We start from the raw sequence: 11122 nt of genomic DNA, 5'->3' as shown, positions 1-11122 counted from the left end.
AGATTTAATTGAATCATAAGATGCCACTTGCTTCTCATATGCTTTGCATCGCTCTTCATTGAGCTCTTCTAGAATTTGAATTTCTATGTGGTTCTCATTATCTCTTTCATTCAGTATCTCTAAATTTTGCATATGATTCTGGGAGCTCCTTCTCCAATCTATCCTCCTCCTCATGCAAGGTATCATGTTCACTCTTTCTCTAACTTAGTCCTTTAAAGAGTTCTTCTTTAGTATTCTCTCTCTCTCTCTCTCTCTCTCTCTCTCTAGGATACTTTGTAAGCTGTTAGATCTTTTTCCTTGGTGTTGATTACATTGTAATGGTATATAAGTTGGAACTACAATTTCTCCATTACCTCTACCAGGTTGAGCTCTTTTACCATCATTTAGTGTTGCATTTCACTGAAAATAGCATATATTCATGGTTAACTCCATGCTACACCATACAAAAAAAATTTCACACAACCAATCTGTTTTTCCCATTAACATCAATGTTTTCCTAATGCAAGTATAAGATTGCTATAGACCCACATTTTGTTTTCCTTATGCATACAATTAAGTACAAAAAATTGCAATTTTTTGTATTTTGTGGACCTATCATTGGTGTTTTCATTACCTGTAGATATGCTTGATATTGATGCATCTTGGTATTTCACCTTCATATTAACACCCACAAACCATAAATAACATACAAACATGTTTTCTTAATGAAAATTCTAAACATAATTACAAAGCACAAAAGTTACACAAATGAAAAAATTGGCTTCCACATTGCAACCATCTTAATCTATTTGAAAAGTATGTACTTGTAGCCAAATTGGTAGTGTATGCTTAGGTTTGAACCTAAGCTACGAAGTGATTGAAGGAATTAAGCAATATTGGTAGTTTGGTGTGATGGAAAGGTTTAGATTTCCATATTTGTTTGACTATAAGAGCATACTATTTATGAGATAATTATTAGGAGTTATTAACAATTAGTTAATAAATATCTTATTAACTTTTAAACATGTTTGCTAATTATCCTTATTAATTTAAGTCAAAATTGGGATTTTTATATGAATATAATTAATAAAACTAATAAAATAATCTTGAATTCATTATCACAAGTTATTTACATTTAGATCTTTCTCTCATAAGTATCTCATTAACGTTTAAACATATTTGCTAATTATCTTGATTGATTTTCAAACAAAAAGAGAAAATCTAGGCCAATATAATTACTAAAAGTAATTAACTATTATGAGTTAATATTATTGAGTTATTAACACTTAGATCTTTCTTTGATGAATATCTCATTAGCTTTTAAACATGTTTTCGAATTATCCTCATTAATTTTTATCCAAAAATAAGGTTTTTTAACCAAGATAATTAGTAAAGCTAAGTAACTAATTATGACCTAATTATCACAAGCTATTTACACTTATATATTTTTTTGATAAATATCTCATTAACTCCAAACATGTTTGCTAGTTATCTTGATTCATTTTTAGCCAAAAAATAGAAATTTTGGATCAAGATTATTAGTAAAATTAATTAACTAATCATGGTCTATTTATCTTGGTTTCCTAACATAATAATGTATCTTTGGATTTTTTGTGTGAACTAATAGATTATATTTTAAGTTTTTAATCAATTTTAGCTTAAAAATAGATAATGTTTGCTTAATTAAATATTAAAATTAATTTAGAAAATATGACATAATTTCCACAGCTTTTTATCATTGTGTATTAGGTCTAGAAATTAAGTTTTAATAAGCTAAGCTTAATTATTATATTTTCCCTTAATTAAGGTTAAATTTAATCAATTTCAATCCTAATCAATTATTATATTTTCCCTTAATTAAGGTTAAATTTAATCAATTTCAATCCTAATATAGGTCAATAATCTAATATTATATAAGAGAGTAAATAATAGTAGAGATAGGTCTAATCTTATAATTTATAAGATAATTAGAAAAGTTAGACATAAATTTAATATCATTTACTAATGAGTTAAGATTAGCACTAATTACATTGTTCAATCACTCGAGTTTTTGCTCTCTTAGTGATTTCCATGAAGTATCTCTCTACCACGAGAGATTTTTGGCCAGGATTGCGAGTCTGAAAGAATTGTGAAGCTCAAGGCCCTATTTATAGTTTCTCATGGGACATACGAATGTGTTTTAGTAGTTTTTTACAACTCAAGCATGCTCCATCTCTAGATGGTGCTAACACATGATTATTAAGTGGATCCCCCCCCCCCAAGGCCAACTATTGCTAAATCAGTCCTTTGCAGGTCACTGATGCCCCCCCCCCTCGGGGCCAACTGCTGCTAAATCAGTCCTTGGCAGGTCACTGATGGCCCTTCCCAGCTCCTTCCCACTTTAAATTTTGACTTTGCTAATTTCCAAGCCTATTTTTTTCTTTATTTGGTAAATATCTAGAAAATACCTAGTAGATTATGAAGTCTTGGGCTTTAATGATTACTAAAACCTTTCATTTTTTTAGAAAAGTAAAGTAATTATGAAAACTTCTAGAGGGAATAGTGGGGTTGGTTTTTATCCATATTCAGTTCTAAAAATTACTAGCTATAGTATAGTCGTGCTTAAGACCAAAATGTCAGCCAAGTACGTAGCTCGATCCGCAGGCACGTGAAAGCAAGTGATGGTTGTCAAACACCTACTTGAACTTCTAAGACACTCACTACTCAAGGAAATTAAATTCAGACATCCTATGTGCTTGTGACTCTAGTAAAACCTACGACATTCATGCTACCAAAATCAGGACCAAAATTTCTCAAATCACCTCAAAACGCACATGGAATCCTCTACTTACCAAGAGGTCGCTACCCTATGGCCTCTAACCCTATATCCCACCAAAAACCAATTCGTGCAGAAAACGTGTATGAAGACAATGGCTTCCTTGTAGCACACGTGGCAAAGAGATAAGGCCTCTCTCTCTCTCTCTCTCTCTCTCTCTCTCTCTCTCTCTCTCTCTCTCTCTCTCTCTCTCTCTCTCTCTCTCTCTGACACACACACACACACACACAGACACACAGACACGACACATAGTAAACACAAAGATTGATTAATTAAAAAGTCTCCTTAGGGTTATAAAATTTTGGCTTTTATACATTCCTCTTGAAAGGCACATTCCCATCAAAAATCATATCTCAAATATATCAAAATAAAATATTACATAAAATGGGTGATTCTTCTCGGTGTTCCTCCAGTCAACAAGGGGGCACTAGCTACTAGCTTGGGGCACACTCTAGCCTCACACAGTGCCTATAAATTGGGCCTAGTGCTCAGTTTCTAGAGACGATAGTTGCATCTACTATTGCATGGCCATACATACGTATTATACATAGTGTTGCAAGCTCTCCATCACCGTCTCCATAAGATCCTCTCTCTCACTTACGGGAGAGAAGAAGAAGAACAAGAAAACACTCTTTCTACTTGCTTATCATCTCTTGTCATTTTATGGTGTGCACGCTCTTCGAAGACTGTGGCAAAAACCTCCACATAGCTCTCATCACCTCTCTCTTATGGAAAATTAAAAATCCTTTCATTAGTTGGTAATTAATTGTGAAGAACGATAAGAAGCTCTAAACTCCATAGCCATCATCTCTTTCCCTCTCCACTCTGTTTTAAAAGTAACTATCCTCTTGATGGTTGCTTGTTCATGTACGACGGTATGTATGAAATTGACAAATGTGTACTAGGATTCCCCATGATTTTGTGATCATGTTTATCATGCTGATTTATGCACACAATGTGTTTATGATCATGTATGTGCATAAAAAGCGCTTTTCGTTTCACATCATGTAGGTGGTAGGAACACTATTTTGGTCATATCTCTTTAACCACTATGAATCAGGTAGAACCCTTTGAGCCAAAGATTAAACACATTTTTTAGAACATTTTCTCTCTGGGTATCATGTAAAAATTCCATACAAGAAAAGAGTTATGGTCAGAATATAACTTGTTGTCCACTACACTTAAGTCAAAATTTTGGACCCCATGCTCCTCGGAGAACCACCATAAAGATTCATTGGATGAACGAACCTACTTGAAAAACTCAAAACATTGATTTACATTGATTATAAATGTATTTAGATCACTGATATCACCTTGTGAGTACAAGGTATCAACCGTTCCTTGTAAGGGACTGCCTACACGTATAGGGGTGCTACCAAGGGGGAGTACCATATGAAGCCTTGAGATGAACGAGTGGTTCACATATGTTTTATGGTCCTTTTTGGTGATTTGATTTTAATTTTATGATGTCCATAAACCTATATGGGTATATATGATTAGTTAGCATGATCCGTATGGGCAAATATGAATAAGGTGGCTTTTTTGTGTTACAGTTGTTTGCATAAGTCTCATATAGGCAAAATGATGTGATAAGATGGTAGTCTATTTTATGGGGCTGATATTGATGTTTTTTTTTTAGATCAAATACATTCAATTGTATGCTATGCATGGAATAAAAAATAACAAAAAGTTGTCTTTTGTATATGTGTGATGTTATGGCATATGGTTGATCAAAGTGACCGGGTTTTTTTGCATCATGTTTGATTTGATGGGATGATTTCATATGATATATGGGACCTCATGGATGGATATGGATGTCTCATGTGCATGTGTATATGGATTTCCACCCTTCTAGGTCAAAACTAGCTCTATGTGCTAGGGGGTGAGGTGCGGTCATAGTGCATCACTTATGCATGGTCAAACATTGTCAAAATGAGATTTTGAAGTCATGTTTAGTCACTGATCAAACTTCTTTTATGCCTAAAGAGTTCATGTCTTACACTACAAGAGGTTATGTGCACTTGTGATGGCTGTAGCGACAAACATACAATTGGGTTTTTTACCCCCCGACGTCGCAATGGGAACGTCGCTATGAGCATCGCTATAAGCGATGCTATATGCATCACTATAATATCTATATATAGACTCCTATATCAACACGCATAGCGATGGTTTAGTTCCTTATTTAGTGATGTTTATAGCAACACTATAATACCTTACATAAAGACGACTATAGCGATGCCCGAGAATAAAAAAATTTGGGTGGCAGGGCAATGAATGCCCTGCCACCCATCAACCATATTGAACATTGTTTCCAAAATAAAAAATCAAATCTGACAAAAGTATTTCGCCAAAAGTGAATTGACGAAAGGAATACAATGACAAAATTATACACATCATAGGCAAAATCACTTGATTGTTAAGCTTTGACCAAAATATAATAGCTACAACACAATTGTCATTATTGAGAAAATACATTATTGAACAATAGTTACAAAAATGACGTACACACGTCACCTCATTATACATGCTATGACAAAAGAAAACTAGTGCTATCTAGCTACGGCTAGATTGATGTTGCTAACCAAACGTCTCATCGCATCCAAGTGGCATATTTGTCGGATTCTACAGAAAAAAACAAAAAGACTTTCTATAAGTATAAACATATAATTACAAAACAATTTATTTTTTATCTTATCATTAAAATATAGCAAAGGTTAGAGAGTAAGGTGAAATACTAACCATGCCGGAGCGAGAACTGAGAATGTCCATAAGGGCGTTTAAGCCCTTTCTACCCACATACTCGCGCTTGTATGGTGTGGGGTCACGTCCTGTCATCGACCACTATTCAAAACATACAAAGAATACTTTATGTTAGAATTTAAAAGTACAATCATCAATAACCACCAAACCTAAAGGGCAATGCAAAAACAGTTACAAAATCGGCCTCAGATGTGCCCACTTGCAGCTCCCCAAGTGGTGCAAGCTCCCTACCTCTACTCACGCTTTGGATGCCTCCTTTTGTTGATTCCACTTGTCAGGATTCTTGCATGCTTCTCGCTTTGCATTCTTCCAATCTTCTTTGGCCAGTCAATCTTGCATACTCCACCCCATGCTCTATTTCTTTTTTCACTTCATAACACTTGTGCTTGCAGTATTCGTGCATCCGCACCTTCATCCACACACGGGAAACTCGTCATACAGCATGTTGATGACTCTGTCTTTTAGTTCATTTGGCACTCAGGTGGTTAGTATGTAGTGTTGAAACACCTGAGAATAAAGGCCGTGCATGCACAAGATCACCTTCTTACCGTCGTCATCCATGATGATGTCGCCGCTAATGTCAGATGAGTAAGGTAGGCCCTCTCAATTGTGATGTGTGAACCTGGGTGTCTTGGCAGGGGTCTCAAGTGGTGTCTCGATGGGGGTATGGACAACCATTGTGTCCTGGAGTCCTCTGGGCCCCGAAGTGAGGAGTGTCCGACTGGGGTGACTCTTGGAGAAGTAGCGAGTGGTGTGTAGCCAGGAACGGCCGATAGTCACGCAATATGTGAAGAAGATGGCAATGCCGTGACTAGTGTGGGGGTAGGCAAAGAAGGGGAAGGTAAGGAGCCTGGTCAACTATGATGCCATTGTGATTGACTTATGGTAGCCCTCATATGTCCATGCACTACAAGGGGCTATCTCTATGACATACCAATAGTTTGGTGCAGACTTTGTAGGATGTAATACCACCTGCAAGAGCTACATAACCTACGTGAGTGCTTCCAAACCACTAGTCCTCTAAAAGTGGATGTTAAATATTTACAAACTTACTTGTTCAAAATGCTCGGGTAGTACGAAAGTGTCTCGAAGGTCGGTCCATTTTTTTGTTAAATCCACCTCAAGGAAACTTGACTCTCTTCTACTCATGTTATCTTGAACCATTGCATGTCAAACAAATCCACAAAAAATCCTCTATAATTGATCCTCAAAAATCTTGTAGCGTGCTGAAGTAAGTGAGTTCCACCACCACAGGATCTGCATCGAAGGACCGTCATTGACTAGATTGTTTGAATTTTGCCATGATTCCACAATCTTGTGTAAAATGATTTTTGTCGATCCGTTCCACCCTAAAATGCCGACCTTAACACCATGATGCTGTGTATGACTTATACTACAACCAACAAAGATTATGAGTGGCCGTCAAAACATCTCGAAAGCCACAAGTTGTACATTGCAAACTTACCTTGGTTGCGCTACCCCAAGAGTACTCCCACTCCTCCTCAGTCATTTGTTTGCCGCATTGTTTTTCAATTTGTTGTGCAACCAGCTTAAGCTCATCAATGTTGGTAGGCTCTCGAGACCCACCAAATAATGCATCGGTGGTCGTCATCCCCATCTCCACTCGATTTGTACACTTTGTCGCTCTTGCTTTGCATCCTCGTATTGTGAAATCCACTTTTGCATCACTAGATTGTGAAGCATGAAAAATTGATTGATTTTAGCCTCTAGATCTTCCGTCATTTTTTTCTCAACACCGAGATTGCACTTGACAATCCTAGATATGCACTCATCATCTATGGTTCACCATAGCGTGTCTCAGGATTTATCAAATCCGCCTAGCAAACTAGGGACTCTGATACAGCCAACCTTTTTCCATGCTACCCTCCAATCGTGCCTTCTGACGCACATATCCCTTGAGCGTTTTCATGAAACGTTCTAAAACGAACATCCATCTGGAATGCACTATGCCAGCTATTTCCACCTCAACCCTGTGAAAAAGAAGATGTACTTGAATGGCTAGCATGGTAGTAGGAAATTGTTTCTGAAACATGCATACAACCTCCATAGTGTTTAGTTTGGCAGCAGATGGTATGGAATCTACATGGATCTCCTTTTGTGAGATCCATTGAACCAACTTTTCAAGTTTGTAGATTGTGGTATGGGTGTAAGGAGACAAGCATCCCTCAATGGACACCGGTAAAATAACTGCAAAACACGTCTAGCAATGATATTAAAGTCCACACACGGATATGTTACACAATTCCCACTATGATATATATTCCACTTCAAACATATGTAACACATTTTATGCCAGTCGTGTGACTTCAAACCAATAAGCTTGCCTTCTTTAGTGAAACATGCTCGGAATGAGTGCATTATACCAATGGGCATCCACACAAATTGAATGATCTCTTTTACTTTGCGTTCTTGGCCTCCTGTCAAAATGCAATGGCGCTTTAGAGAGTTTTATTGATCCATCAGGTGTTTTCTGCAGCCAATATTTCTCCATACGATCCACATTTTCAAAATCAAGTTTGGCCCCCAAAGTATCTTTCTTGCCAATGAGATGATACCACAGCAGAGATAACCCACATTTTTGAATATGTACATTGGATCAAGCAAGTGATTTATCATGAGTTTGGGCCAATATGGTAACTCGTACCATAGAGAGAGTCTCTTCATCCTTGGGGGGAAGCTGTCATCAGACATCGCCTTTTGATCTAACCATGCTCAAGCAGACATCCTCAGTGTCTCTCTTCCCAAAAGACCGTTGCGTAACTTGTGATTCTCTAGAAGATGCGCTTGATGACCTTTGTAGATTTTCTTCTTCAGTGAGGGCACCCGACGTGCATTAACTATAGGTCCACATGTGACTGTTTGAATTTGATTATATATCACTTGAGCATTCTGTTAGTCCGAGATAGTCATGCATGGTCTGCATTAGAATGCCTCCGATCAAAGCATTGAATCGACCTGTGTGTCGGCTGATATCCACCACTTCTATGTCAACCCACAATTGTTGTAGCTCTTCCAATAGTGGATGAAGATACACATCCATATTCTTCACTTTATACCGCCTTCACAAAATCAAGCTTAGAAACAAGTGCCCCTTCTTGGTAGTCAACCACGGGGGATGTTAGCAGCAAGCTAACACGGATACCATTTTTTGCAGTTCTCATTGTAAAAAATTATTATTTTGATAAATCAAGAATATTGTAACTCCATTGTCGCTATTTTCTTGGATAAACTCTGTAATTAATGAGCCGAGGCTACAAGATTCCAGATTGTATCAACCTGTCATTATCCATCTTTGGTAGAACTCCTAGATTATTAGTTTTGACCACCAAAAACCTTGGCCAAATATTAGGTTTTGGCTAATGAAATACACAGGGTTACCTAACGACACTCACTCCTCTCCTTCTTGCGCTTCCTACTCTCTCCCTGGTAGTCACATTGCAGGCGCGTTTGTTGCATTGCAACCACAAGTAAGAGCTCTACGCATTGATGTAAACACATCACAATAATTTGTAGATTTTGGCGTCGCTAGCCCACGGTGTAATTTCATCATAACTAGAAATTTATACTTTCAAATAAAAAACTAAGCATGGGCAGGGTATTGGGGCATCATTGCTAAGCATTTAGATGCATTCTGAATCGAAAACTACAAGGTAAAAAATCCACTGTTGTTAATAATGGCGATTTTAGAACTTGACCTAAAGTGGGGTTTGAGACCATAAGCATGTGTGCTTAGGTCTTATAAACATGTCCTAGAAGTTTAGTTACATTTGGATGTCATTTGATGTTGTAACGGATGTGATTTGTTTGCCGCGGCTGAGCGATTGGCTTTTGGTGATTTCAGTCACTTGAGTGTAGCATGAGTTAGATGCAAACTGTTAGTTGTTTTTCGAGAGATTGGCATCCTCTTGTAGTCTCTATGCACTAGTCAAGTCAGCTTCGTCCCATGGATTGGCAATTTAATCGTGGTTCTCGCTAATACTCCAATAAGATAGGTGTAAGGTTTCCAGTTTCTGAAACCTTAAAGATTGTATAAAGCTTAATCAAATTGATAGGATTATTGAAAAAGCAATGTAGAACTGTCCAACCGTGGCAAATATTGGTATTTTTGGAATCTTAAGAACAGCAAACCCCGGGCTAGAAATTTTCAGAACAAAATTTCGATAAAATCTTGAAAAGTTACGGACTCTGAAAGATAACACTAGGAATTTAATTAATTAAGTAAAATTGGATGGTTTCAGTAATTATTATCAATAAAGACTTTCTTATCCTAAGGTACTAGAAATTACTCATATTCTAATTTTCATCATTAAAAATCTGAGAAATTAGTAAAAATCGATTCTGTGTATCTGGGGGGCTGTGTGGGGTAATGATGAACTCTCCCAAACTAGATTTAGCAGTAGGAGGCGTTTTTTGACCTGTAGGGCTGCTTGGGATGCAAGTTATTGCCATTTTTCAGCCTGTGAGTGCCAAGAAACCTATAAATATGACTCTTGCTTCACAATTTCTGACAGACTCGGAGCCTTGGCACACTCTCTCTCATCTAGAGAGACCGCTACACAGAAATCACTAGAGATCAAGCTCTAGTTGGTTAATTAAACGGTAATTAGCCTAATCCTTCTTAATTAGCAAAGCTAGGTTAACCTATTTTCTTAATAAATTAAAGATTAATCGTATGTATACTAAAAAATCATCTCTTAATTAAATGTTCTTTGCTGATTGTTGTAATTAAGCTTGGGGATATCAAGTTAATTACTTATTATATCATATTAGGATTGAAATTATCCAAATTAACCATAAATTAATGGAAAATATATTAATTAAGTTTAGATTAAGTTGATATAATAATCAAAGCTGCATTAGATAGTCATTAAGCTAGGAAAATTATCTTATAATTTTCTGAGTAATTTTCATAATAAACTAAGCAGAATTACTCTAATTTTAGGAGAAATAATAAGAGAGAAATTAGCAAATTGATTCAAAATGCTTTGAGCTAATTATGAGAGGTTCATTATATGTGAGGAAATCTATGATAATTATGTTAGCTTCAGATAGGTAATTTACCGAATTAAATTAGCAGAATTACGCTGTTTTTATGACAAATTAAAAGGGAAAAACTAGTAAATTGATTCAAAATGTTTTGAGTTATTTATCAGAGGTTAATTACATGTTAGAGAACCTTTGATAAATTTTGTAGACTCAGATAATTAACTTACCTAAATATCTTAGAAGAATTACATTGTTTTTAGGACAAATTAAAAGGGGAAAATTAGCAAATTGATTCAAAATACTAGGAGTAATTTATTAGAGATTAATCACATGTTCGAAAACCCATGATAATTATTTTAATATCAGATAAATAATTTACTTTATTATTTTAGTAGAATTACTCTGTTTTTAGGACAAATTAAAAAGGGAAAATTAGCAAATTGATTCAAAATGTTGTGAGTTATTTATCAAAGGTTAATTACATGTTAGAGAACCCCTAATAATTATGTTAATCTCAGATAACTAATTTATCTAATAATTTTAGCAAAATTACTCTAT

Source organism: Adiantum capillus-veneris, chromosome 21, assembly GCF_014529385.1.
Source record: "Adiantum capillus-veneris isolate H3 chromosome 21, ASM1452938v2, whole genome shotgun sequence".
NCBI lineage: Eukaryota > Viridiplantae > Streptophyta > Polypodiopsida > Polypodiales > Pteridaceae > Adiantum > Adiantum capillus-veneris.
The sequence above is the reverse complement of the archived record's forward strand: the minus strand, read 5'-3'. Positions refer to the sequence as shown.